At 37.1% G+C, this 13,271-nt stretch overlaps 1 protein-coding gene and 1 non-coding gene across 2 annotated transcripts in view; one reads left to right on the top strand and one right to left on the bottom strand.

Annotated features, from left to right (window-relative positions):
- Window positions 1–13,271, bottom strand: part of OLFM3 (olfactomedin 3) — a 205,189-nt gene that overhangs the window by 46,499 nt on the left and 145,419 nt on the right. The gene's annotated exons all lie outside the window — the stretch shown is intronic.
- Window positions 10,909–11,013, top strand: LOC115837745. Its single transcript, XR_004032800.1, has one exon. It is a non-coding gene; the product is annotated as a U6 spliceosomal RNA (small nuclear RNA).

Here is a 13,271-nt window from a genome sequence, read left to right as displayed (position 1 = left end):
TCAGGGGAAAACAGTGCTCTGATTTGCAAATTATAAAGAAAAGAAGAAATAGAGAAAAACAATACAAATGGAATGCTTCTTGTAATTTTCCAGAGATGCAAATTACTACACTAAAGAATTGAAGTAGAACAATGGTAAAAGTTTATGATTCGGCGATGTTTATGAACAACATAGAAGCTAAACTGTGTTGTTTTTAGAACAGGTTTAAATGATACACATTGAAGTAGAAAAGCTCAAATTACAATAATTATTAGTTGTGGGAAATTAAAACAACTGCAATTTGCAAAGAGCTAAATAGTTTGCAGTACTCTCATAGTCTACTGAAGTGCTATCCATTTGAAAAGTTGAGTCCTAGTTTGCAAATGGGAGAAGGGATTAGTCTATTTAGAAGTAGCGGACTGTGTTTAGGGCAAGCAACCCAGTAGTTGCAGAAGTTCCACAAGCATAGTGTGAATGGTAATGATATCACCACTGGCAATGAGATGAGGCTGGAAATGCTGGCTGTGACCAGCTCAGGGCTTCAGGGTCACCCAAAAGCGTTTGGACTTTATCTTGTATGTAATTCAAGAGTTTAAAGCAAAGCAGTAAGATTGTTAGTTTTATGTTGTGAATCATTGCTTTGTCATTTTCATGATGCAGGATAGGCAGGTGGGGGCTGCAGAGAATGCAAAGCATATCAGAGACAGGAAGGTCACTTAGAGGTATATTCTCACAGTTTGGGCAAGAGATGATGAGGTCCTGAAATAATAAACTGTCAGTGAGGTTCAAAAGGATGAATTCCATAAAGGTTTGCACAACAATTGGCAGTCCTTAGTGACTGAATAAATGTGAGGCAGTGGAAATTACCTGGGAGAACTTTTAGTTTTGGGGTTTGGATGATGAGTGTCAATCATCAGAATAAGATACACAGGTAGAAGCATAACTTTATGAAGAAGATAGAATTTATTGTCAGCTGTTATGCATCACCTGTAGTACTGAGGGTCACTGGATGATAATGTGCCCCACACCTAGAGTTCAGAAAAGAATTAATTTCCCTAGGCCTCAACAACTTAATGGACTAGTGAGTATAATGTGTCCTACATGTATGAAAAAAATGGTTAACTTAAAAATGCAGTTTTAAAACTACCACGATTTTCATTTATTCAATTCATGGTAAACTATAAACTTAATTACTTATACAGTCCTTAAAAATAACAACCCAAAATCTCTCTATCACTAGTAAATAGTGAAATATTTCTAAATCTAATAATCTCACAAAAAATGTGATCTGACTACACACTTATTTTCTTTGTAGAATTTCATAGTGGATCAATAACTATATAACCTACAATTGTGCATTATTGCTCATGGAATGCTGAAAGCTATTGATTAATATATTTATTCATTAGATTTTTTATAGTAGCCTGTCCTTTTTATTACCCAGAGAGTATATTTCATGATAGACTTATATAGTAAATAATAAATAAGCAAATAAACATTGCGTGAAAATGACTCATAGGTAATTTATATAATATTGGCATGTTCTGTCATTAGAATTTTATTTTTTTCTTTTATTTGTAGAGCAAAAGTTAAATGTTGCTTTAATGACCCTGCACAGACATATAATAATATATATTTCCTAGTTTGGGACTGTATGTATGGTAGATGTATGTGTTCTAGAAGACACAACCTAGGTAGATATGAAAAATCAAATACATGAAAAAAACATGATGACCACATAAAATATGGTAGAAAATAAACAGTTAATGAGGTAATTGTGACCTAAAAGTTTGACTTTAGGTAAAATGAGAAGACTTAGATTGCTTGCTAAACAGTAGAAGCTTTAAGAAGAAATAGTGTACTCGTACTTTATTTATTATTTAAAACAAAATTTAAATTTGTAAATGGCTTCAGGCAGAGGGAAAAGTGGCTTATTAGATATAGTTGTAAAGGTACAAATATAGGGTTGAAGAAATTATTGAAGAAGGAGGAGGAGAAGAAAAAAAGAGATAAGAAGAAGGACAGCAATTGAGTAGGACATCGAAAAGTGAACTGTATTGACTGATTAAACCAGAGTGACCTCTAGAAAAAAACAGTGGGCTCTTGTTAGCAAGTTAAGTAGGAAAAATAGGAAGAGTAACATAAAATAGAAGAAGGTGGAAGACAGAGTAGTTGTGTTGAAATCACTTGGGGAATGCTGGATACCCTGGATGGGGTGTGGTTTGAGAGTGACCAGGTACATAAACAGCTCTCCACCCCCTGTGGCACCTTAAAAGCAGTTTAGTGGATAGTCCTCCAGATTCTTCCACTTACTAGAAAGATACCATTGACTAAGTCAGTCTCTCAGTCTCCATTTTATTATCTGTAAAATGAAGATAGAAGTACCAATGTGAAATGGTTATTTGAGAGAATGAGATGACATATTTTGAAAGTGTCTGTAGTATGTCAAATGCAAAATAAATGGCAACCCTGTTTTTGACAAGAAATACCATGATTTGAGCCAGCCAAAAGGAATAGACCAGCTGAAGGAACAATCAGGCCTAGAGAAGGTGGAGGAAAGTTTTGCAGCTTTGCAAGGGGGTAGCTGAGTGGAGCTTGGAGTATATGCTGTCTTGCAATTCAGTCACCTTGGGTGAAGAGAATAATACAACTTTGCTGCATGACACCATCAGTCTGTGGCTCTGGGGCTAATAGCCGAATTCAAAGTAGAGGAAAGGGACTGATCGCTATTTTTGCTTCCCTCTTCATTGAAAAGTCGAGGTAACTACTAGAAAACTTCCATAAGGTCCCACTACCATATCTGCTTACTTCCTCACCTGTGCCCACATAGTTTACCTTCCTTTTGGTTGCCACGGATAAATTGACTGTGTTCCTAGATAATGCAGAGCTCTCCTCTGTGCAATAAATCAGTTATTTTGGACAATCACGCATAAGAATTACTTGCAAGCCTGTTAAGACCCAAATTTCCAGATCTCACCTGAGTCTAATTTAGCTTTAGGACAGGACAAAATAGTTTGCTTTTCTAACAAGCTCCCAGATGATGCTGATGCTGCAATTCTTGGCCCACCCTTTGAGTAGACAGCCCTAGGTTATATCTCTCTCACCTACTCAAAGACAACTCTTATTTCCTCTTTTTCCAACGTCAATAAATTTTCCCTCTTTAGCAGATCATTCCCAGCATCACAAATACCACCATACTTTTCCTACTTTAAATGCAAACAAACTTTCTTGATCTTATTCTCTCTCCAGGAATTCCACCATTTCTCACTCTCCCTTTACAGCATACCCTCTGAAAGAATTGTTTATACTCACCATCTTCAATTTCTCTCTTCCTAATTGCATTTTTGTTTACACTTCTCCACTCCGCTGACACTGCTTTCATCAGGCTACCAGTGACCCCTAGATTGCTAATCTAGCAGTCAATTCTCAGTCCCCAACTTTCTTAACCTATGGGCAGCATTCATGAGAATTTACTTTCTCCTTTTTGAAATAATTTTTTCACTTGGCTTCCAGGATGCCACACTCACTAGTCTTCCTCCAATTTTATGACCTCTCTTTCTTAGTGTCATTTGCTGATTCTTCCTCATCTATATGCTAATGATTCCCAAATTCATTTTTTTCCCAGCAGACCTCTCCTATCAATTCAGAACTGCATATCCAATTATCTACTTGACATCTCCACTTCAGTGTTTAATAGACACATTAAATTTAGCACATTGAAAAAGTGAGATCCTGTTATGGCTCCCCCAACCCCAGAAAAGAAAGCAAAACAAAAATACACCAAACAAATAAACAACAACAAAAATACACATGCAGCCATTCCTGCAATCTTCCCATTTCAGTTAATTGGCAACACTATGGTTAAGTTGCTCAGGTCAAAAAGTTAAGTTTCAATCTTAATGTCTTTTCCTCCACATCTTATCAATTCAGTCAGCTAGTGTCTACTCTCAAAATATATCCAACATTCAAGTATTTTGCACCATCCCCACTGCCACTGTGCTGCTTCAAGCCTCCCTTGTCTTTTATCTGGATTGTTACAAAAGTCACGAGTTACGGCCTTTGTATCACTTCGGCCCATTTGTTACTGCCGCACACCAACATTATCTTGTTAAAATATAAATCAAATTATGTTATTCCAATGCCTAGATTCCCGTCTTTCTCATGGTGAAGGCCAAAACATTTAGCTTGCACTATGAAGTTCTGCATAATGTGGACTCCTCTTATCACTCTGATTTCATTTCTTTCAGCTCTCCCCTTTGTTAACTCCACTGGAGCCACTCTGGGCCCCTGGCTGTTTCTCAGAGATGCAAGGCAATCTTTCACCTTAGGGCCTTTGCACTTGCTCTTCTCTTGTGGAATTGCAATCTCTCAAATATCTTCTCACTTCTTTTTCTCCTTCCTCCCAAGGTCATCTCTCAGAAGGTCTTTTCTGGCCACACTATCTAAAATGTCTACACTTTTCACCTGGTTGCTTTATATTGTCTTTTGCTGCTGGTACTTTTTTTCTCCTTAGAACTAGGTAGCATGCTATCTATTATATTTATACATCTTGCTTATTATGTTTTCTCCACTAGAAATCAAGCTCCATGAGGGAGAAATGATTCCTGGTTTCTTTACTGGGGTATTCTTAACCTAGAAGAGTGTTTAGCACACAGTAATTTCACAATAAATATTTATGAGATAAATGGATAAATGAATATGTTACTATTTAATTTCTGGCCTGCTCTCAGATTAAAAAGGAAACCATTTTTAGTGTGAATATACAGTAGAGCCTATTCTTGCAAAACAAACCAGTACAATATATTCCAGTAATGTGTTTTGCATGTATGTTTTTACATGTGCATGATGGACCTATATGTGGGTAATGGATAGTGAAAAGTATTGAAACATTATGCTTATAGTTACATGTATTTTTTCCCTCCATTTTTCACATGTAGAATGCAAGCACTTTTGGTCTAAGCCAAGAAGTACTAACTCCAACTTTGATTCTGTCTTCTGTTGATAAGCTTCACGGGTCACTGGAACCCTACATAAATATGGAAGCAATCTTTTCTTCTTCTTGCCTTTGGCTAGCCAAATTTTTCTCTAATAGCGTAGGGGTGGTAGAAGGGACTGTATGGTATGTAGAGAATACTTGTAAAAAACCATTTCACTATCTATATGTATATCAAGTATCATGTTGTACACCCTCAATAAATATGATAAAATTTAAAAAGAAAAGACAGATTAAAAAAAATGGTTTAGAGAATATAGAGATCTGAATCTCCTTTCACCTAAATCTCCTTCAATTTGGCCCTTGGCAACCAATTAGGGACCACTTGTAGGTCCTAGAATCAGTGCTTTGTCATTTTTGCCTTGAGGTTTCAATATTGTCTTAAAAGTACTCACTAATGAAAGAATGAATTTAGAATGAAAAACATTTGCAAAGTTCTTTAAAGGAAGGATTTCTGTCTTCTCATCTTTGCCTTCATCTGTGAAGCTGACTGATGCTCTATAAGCCCAGGGGATCCTCCATTGGCAGCTGTTGCTGCTACTTCAAAGGAGAAAAAATGGATGTGTGGGAGAGAAATATATTCAGGGCAAACATGTTTTTTTTTTCTCTCTCTCTCTTTCTACTCAAAATTGAAGAAGTGGGAAAATATAAATCCAGGATTAGTCCAGAAATAAAAACGAAGAATGCACAGTGGTGTGACAGAAACCTTCAGCTTAGTCACTACCTTGCTTTGGGTCTTAGGTTCTTCAAATAGGAAATAAAGATATTAAACAGAATTTCCTATCTAGCCCCTTTCATGATATAGTGCCACTCTCAAGAGCTCAGTCTTTATCCCTGCATTCTCACATGTACCCTTTCACTCCCTGTTCTGGCACTAGTAGATGACTAGCCATGTGACCTCCCAGAGCTGTGGTGTTCTCATGTGTAAATTGGAGATAATAAGAGATACTCTTTGGTATTTGTGAGGATAAAATAAACTGCTACACAGAAAGCCCTGTTACAGGGCCTGGAACATGATCAGTGCTCAATCAATGTTTGCCATCACTATGCAAAAGAAATGTATGCATCTGCTACCCATCTTCATGGAAGAAAGCATAAGCACAAATGTTAGTGACAAAGAAGCGAAGTTCATCAAACTTTGGAGTAAATTAACAATGTAAAATTTATCTTTAGAGTTTAAATATTCATCTTTCTAATATGGTTTGTTCATATGGATTGACTTCAAACATTCTAGAAAGTATATAAAATGTGCCCGTCCTATATTTTATTGAGAAGCTTCCTTATTTAAGCCTGTCAGCCAGGCACTCTTCTAAGAACTTTACATGTATGAAGTCGTTTAATCCTCAGACAAACCCGATGAGGTAGTATTGTTATTGTAACCAGTTTATAGTTAAGGAACTGAGACACTGAGAGGTGAAATATGTTAGCTGAGGTCACACAGCTAATAAATGACAGGGCCAGTATATGAACCCCCATAGTCAGATCCCAGATAGTGTGTTGTTAGTTATGCTATCTCACTGTGTCTCATACACACACTCACCTCATAGTTATGCAAAAAACTAGCCAATATTGATTTCAAATTTTGTCTTTTTAAAATAATTAGAATTATGTAGGTGAAGTATTATAGGTTAGTTATTTGCATGCTCTATCAGTAAGTGAGTGCTAAAAGCTAAGCACAAAAATTAAAAGCAACTTGTCTTCACTTACTGAGTTTATCTTTGAATGTGATGGAGCAAAGCTCTCATCAGGGAGGCATTGACACTCAGGTAAGGGCTTGGTCCCCCTGCTTTATTTTCACTGCGATCTATTTTCAGACTTTTCTAATTCACCCAACTCACTAGGGCAGACTGAAGTGTTAAATTACTGCCAAAAGCTTTTCTGGAAGAAATTGTTTAGAAAGAGAAATTTTAAAGAGATTGGGAAATTGCCTGGTGATCAGAAAGGAGACTGTTTCAGTGGTTGTGTGAAAGAACAAAATTGGATCTTCAAATGTGCAATTTTCTGAAAAGTTGTTATGAGTTGTTTCATAAAGCTTATCTCCCTCATGGCATATAAAATGTATGTTTAGCAGGTACCAAAAATCTGGTGGTAGTAAACAACCCCAAACATCAAAGTATGAAAGAAGATTACATCTGTAGCCTGCTTTTTAGCAAATTCATGCAAATAGGAGATCTGCAGGGCAGGGTTTTATGTAGCAGCATAGTTACACTGTCATCATTGTCCTCTCATCAATATGTGTAGTAAAGGTTATTTTGTGTTTTGAAAGCTCTGGGCAGACAAATACGGTTAAATATATACCTCTAAAGATCTGGTGTTGAAATAAGTCAGGCACTATTTATCACTGAAAGCATCCTAAGAGTTATACAGTTTTATGAGAGGTTGACGGAAACAGTTAAGGCTGGTTCATTAAAATAACCACCACATAGATGAAGCCTTATAAAGCCTTTACTTCATTAAATTGCCCTTTTTGGCTTCAATGCAATTAAACACTTTTAACCTTATAAAAACTGTTTCAGGAGGACATAAGTAACTCAATGTAAAAACAACTCCCTTTGCAAATACTCATCTGTAAAGAGACCAGTGACTTACGTCTGAACTTAGCAATAGACAAGTAAAGGAAAAAATGTTCTAAAGGTTGTCTCTTGTTATTGAAATTAAATAGCTGACTTTTTTCTGCTACTTAATATTTTCTTGTTCTCTCCACATTTTCCAGCTTAATTATGTATTATTTTCTGTTGTCAGAAAAACATAAACAGAAGTATGTTATGTCTCTCTCATTGACCTTTAAAGGCACGGGTCTATTAAACATTTATCAAGTGCATTCTTTGGGGCAGGAACTGTACTATTCTGAAAATTTAAGATTAATATGATACAGCCTTCTCTTTTGAGTAATTCATCAAACTGGGATTGTAACAGAATACAAGTGATTATGCATATTGGATTCAAATAGTTCCACACTTGTAAGTACCTATAGGGATATAACGGAGGAGTAAAAGAAGAGAGAATTAGTACCACGTAGTGTAATGGTCAGGGAAGACCACAGTGGAAAAGAGAATGCTTGAGCTAGTTTTACAAATTCAGATCTAAATTTCTAATTCACTCAGAGAAACTGACAGTAAAACTTTACTATGGACCCTGAACACAAGATAAAATGTAAGTCATAAGGATCTTGGTCCTATACTCCAAAAGACATTTATATATGTTAGCTCTTTCTTTGTCAATGTACATCTGTTGCCCTAGTACTTTACGTTTTCATCTCTCTTTTCATTAATAAAATAAAATAGTGATATTTGCCTAAAACATAATATAGGGTTACTGAATGTAAAGAGACTGTGAAAAGGAAGTAACCGTTGTCAGGAAAATAGTATTTTCCTTGAGAAGGACAACAGACACGTAGAAATATCTGAGTTCTCGGAGAACCTTGCATTATCAAGAAAATAGATTCAAAATTACAAACACACATTATCCAACAAGTAATTTGGATTATAAATTTACACATAATGAGTCATAATGTACAGAGCTAAAACTGTAAATCTAGTACAGAGGCTTCTTGTCAGGTCTCTGCAAAGAGGCATATATACATTATATAAACATTATAACGTGAGGAGTGTTAATATATTTACCATTATTGAAAATGGATCAGCTGTGCAAAGCATTCCACCCCCTCCCGATGCTCTCCTTTCCCCCTCTCCTTTCCCCTTCTCTCTCCCTGCCTTCCTTCTCTTACATTGTTACTTTCGTCTGTCTTTCCTTCTTTTCTACCTCTTTGTCTCCTTTTCTTCCTTCCGTATTTTCTCCTTTCTTCTCTTTCACTTTCAGCAAACTTTACTGAGTCCTTTCTAGGTGTTCTGCACTGAAGTAGGATTTAGGTATGGTTTCCAAGAATTCTCCAGGTAATTTTGATGTGTTCTCGTTTTTAACCATTGCCTAGGCCATATGGCTGCAATTTAAGCACAGATCATCGTAATATTTTGCACTTCATGTTTGGAACTTTTGATTTACCTCTCCACTCATTCAACACTGTTTTAAAACAAAACAAAACAACTTTTTTCTTATCTGAACATTGAAAATGCATGTTTAGGTCACAATTTACATTTTATTGCAATCCATAAGGTTTTCAAGAAGTTATTGATCTTAAAACTGGAAACTCCTCATAACTGGTGTTTAATAATCATAGTGTATTATTCATGTGAACCTCATTAATAGCTTTTTCTTACAGGACTGGTTAATAAATATGTCAATGATAAAAAATAAATTTTCTGTCATATATTTCCCCTTTCAATAATATGCGTATTAATATCTATTAAAATATCCATATAAGTTAGTTAATATTTTTCTACCAAAAATATATGTAGAATTATTTGAGGAGCAAGGTCTGTTTCACAGTGAAACATGAAACCTGCATTTATGCATTCAGGAAGGATTTATTGATCATCCTGTATATGCTAGACACCAAATGCTGGAGATCAGGAACTAATGCAATTCACTCTGACTCAAGATCTCCCTTCTAGTGGGATACTGACAGGAACAAGAAAGAAATATAGCTGTAAGTATAATTTCAATATAATGGGGCCCATAATGTGTACAATGTGCAATGGGTCATTGATATGATTTGGATTTGTGTCCTCGCCCAAATCTCATATCAAATTGAGATTCCCAGTGTTGGAGGAGGGGCCTGGTGGGAGGTGATTGAATCATGAAGTGAACTTCCTCCTTGCTGTTCTTGTGATTGTGAGTGAGTTCTCACGAGATACAGTTGTTTAAAAGCGTGTAGCACCTCCCTCTTCACTCTCTTCCTCCTGTGCCAGCCATGTAAGATGTGCCTGCTTTCCCTCTGCCTTCTACTATAATTGTAAGTTCTCTGAGGCCTCCCCAGCCATGCTTCCTGTACAGCATGAAGAACTGTGTGTCAATTAAACCTCTTTTCTTTATAAATTACCCAGTCTCAGGTAGTTCTTTATAGCAATGCAGAACAGACTAATACAGTCTTAAACTGTTAGTGATTAATTCCATTTGGGTGGGATAGAGGAGGCTTCAGAGGGATAGTGGATTTCCATGGCTTCAATAAATTTCCCAAGAAAATCAGGAAGGAAAGGCCATTTCAACACGGGTGACAGCATGTGAAAATTCATTTCTGAAGTGTGAAAGATCCCATGTTATTTAGGAGATCTGAGTAGCTTGCAGTGAGGGCAGTGAAAAATGCATGATGGGGGAAGGAAGAGAGGAAATAGAGTTGGAAAGGTAGCAGGAAAAAGAGGTAGCAGAAACATGTAGCTCTCCAAAGAGAAGATTAAACATTGCTACCACTATGTCTTTACGGAGTTTCAGGAAGAAACTGATGATACCAAACCAGTTTGTTATTTAGAAGAATATCATTCAGAAAAGATGCAATAAATATTAGGGAGTGGGCGAGGAGTGAGAATGCCAGCTGAGAGAGTAGTTAGAGGGCCATTTCCGTGTCAGCATAAGAAATAACAGAAAAACTGGGGAAGAATAAGACATGGGCTAGGCACATTACACAGGATTTTGTGAATAATTCGATGCAAAGACAAGAGAGAGAAACAAGACAAAAGTGGCCTCTAGATTTCACAAAATACAATACAAGTTGAATGTACCTTATTTGAAATGCTTGGGGCCAGAAGTGTTTTGGATTTTGAAATATTTGCATTATACTTACTGATTGAGCATTTCTAATCCAAAAATCCAAAATCCAAAATGCTCCAATGATCATTTCCTTTGAGCGCCATGTTGGTATTCAAAATGTTTTGGATTTTGGAGCATTTCAGATGTAGATTTTCAGAATAGGAAAACTCAACCTATATAACAGAAAGTGCTTAAGAATTGTCTAGGCCAGTGCTTCTTAAACATTGAGGTGCAAATGAATCACTTGAGGATCTTGTGAAAATGTAGATTTTGGTTCAGAAGTTGGGAATAGAGTGCTCGCTTGAACAGCACATATACTAAAATGGAAATGATACAGGGAAGGTTAGTGTGGCCCCTGCCGAAGAAATTGGGGATACAGTCTGAGATTCTGTATTTTTAACAAGCTCCCAGATGATGCAGAAGGAGCTGGTAAACAAAACACTCTTTGAGTAGAAGGAGCCATGGAAGCCAGCTCAGAGACTGTGGAATTAAGTGAAGTGCTGATGTGTATAGAAAATAAGGAGGCACAACCAAAGTGGGGTTGGGGGAAAGGCCAGCTATGTAAGAGAAGTGAGAGTGAGGATTGCCCAGAGACACACACGCTTCTTATCAAGAAAGGGGGTCCAGAGTTCTTGTCATCCAGAGCTAATTGTTAACAGAAAACATTTAAAAGTAATCCACTTTAAATAGGTACCAACATTTCTTTTTTTTTTTTTTTTGTGAGACAGAGTCTTGCTCTTTCGCTCAGGCCGGACTGCAGTAGCGCTATCTAGGCTCACTGCAAGCTCTGCCTCCCAGGTTCACACCATTCTCCTGCCTCAGCCTCTTGAGTAGCTGAGATCACAGGCACCCGCCACCGTGCCCGGCTAATTTTTTGTATTTTTAGTAGAGACGGAGTTTCACCGTGTTAGCCAGGATGGTCTCGATCTCCTGACCTCGTGATCCGCCCGCCTCGGCCTCCCAAAGTGCTGGAATTACAGGCGTGAGCCACCACGCCCGGCCGGTACCAACATTTCTTAGAAGTAAAGAAAAGCTGCAGGTAAAAATTTATCTCGAACTAAAAAAATAAAAAATAATACTATCCTTATCGTGAGGATATATTTGCAACTGCGTGTTAACTCAGCATGAATAACAAAGTCTTAATTCATATATGTGTGTGTTTATGCAATTATTTTAACAATCTCATTATTTAGTTTCATTCCACAATCATAAAGAGATTTGTTTTTGCAAAACTCTTCAAGGAATTCCATAATTTTTTCAGAGCCTCTTTAATTCTTTTGATATCCATATCATTGTCTTTTGAAGAGTACATCCCATAAATTTTCTCTTCAATCATTAAAGAATGTATACCTTCCAGCTACTCTTTAGTAATCCCTTTGTATTTGGTCGGACCAGTTCTCTCATAACACTTCCATCAACTTCATGAAATCATGTATGTGTCTTTTACATGATACTAACTTCCACCATATTTACAATAAATAGCATTAGGTAGTCATAATATCCAAAAATCAGTGGCCCAAGAAGGATTCCACTGTTAGGCAATAAGGGATACTTTAGTGGGATTGAGAGGTAATTCATTAAATAAGTGGCCATATAATTAGTGAATATTTCTGATGGCTTGGATAACACGTACTTTGATAACTTTAACTCAGGGTTGTCTAGAGGCTTAAACATAATAGCCAGTCACCCATATGCTCTGACTTTTTGATATAGGTAGAAAAGAAAGAGAAGGATCATGCTTCCACATAATTCACTCATTTTAGGGAAGGATTCTACTAACCACACGCAGAAGAGTTAATGCATTGTTTTCTCAGCAGCTACAGAAATCTGAAATGAATAGTTCGATTTGATTATACTTCCTTTTTTTTTTTTTTTTTTTGGCACATTCTTGCTCTGTTGCCCAGGCTGGTGTGCAGTGGTGCGATCGCGGCTCACTGCAACCTCTGCTTCCTGGGTTCAAGCGATTCTCCTGCCTTAGCCACCCAAGTAGCTGGGGCTACAGGTGCCCACTACCGCACCTGGACAATTTTTGTATTTTTAGTAGAGACAGGGTTTCACTATATTAGCCAGGCTGGTATGGAACTCCTGACCTCAAGCGATTTGGCCGACCTGGCCTCCTAAAGTGCTGGGATTACAGGCGTGAGCCACTGTGCCCAGAGATTTGATTATACTTTTGTCTGTCAGAAAGAAGATGATCAGAAGATAACTGCATCACTGGCTGCTGCCTAGACATTACCAGTGTTTGTAGTATCTACATTACTACTGTCTCAGTGAGGCCCGAGTATCCAGGAAACACCATAGAAGGTTCAGGGAAAAGGGAAAGCCTGAATAGTTGCTGATTGGCAGCTGAACAAAGATAAAGCTATTCCCATATGACAGTGGATCGGAAGGTCACGATAATGGAATTCTAGTCTTACTGTCCATGTGAAGTTAGCAGCATGGCATGCCTTAGTTTCTTTTGAAGCTTCAACATTCTCTGATTCTGTGCATTGTATTAAGAGCATGGGCTTTGAAGTCATGTAGACCTGGGTTGGAATGCCAGGTTTGTCACTTACTGTGTGATCCTGTGTAAATTAATTATTTTTCTGAACTTCATTTTACTAATCTTCAAATTAGAGATTATAATATCTACTGATGAAGCCCATCTGACAAGGTA

This window comes from Nomascus leucogenys, chromosome 12 (assembly GCF_006542625.1).
Source record: "Nomascus leucogenys isolate Asia chromosome 12, Asia_NLE_v1, whole genome shotgun sequence".
In the NCBI taxonomy this organism is placed as follows: domain Eukaryota; kingdom Metazoa; phylum Chordata; class Mammalia; order Primates; family Hylobatidae; genus Nomascus; species Nomascus leucogenys.
This window is presented reverse-complemented; position numbering and strand designations above follow the sequence as displayed.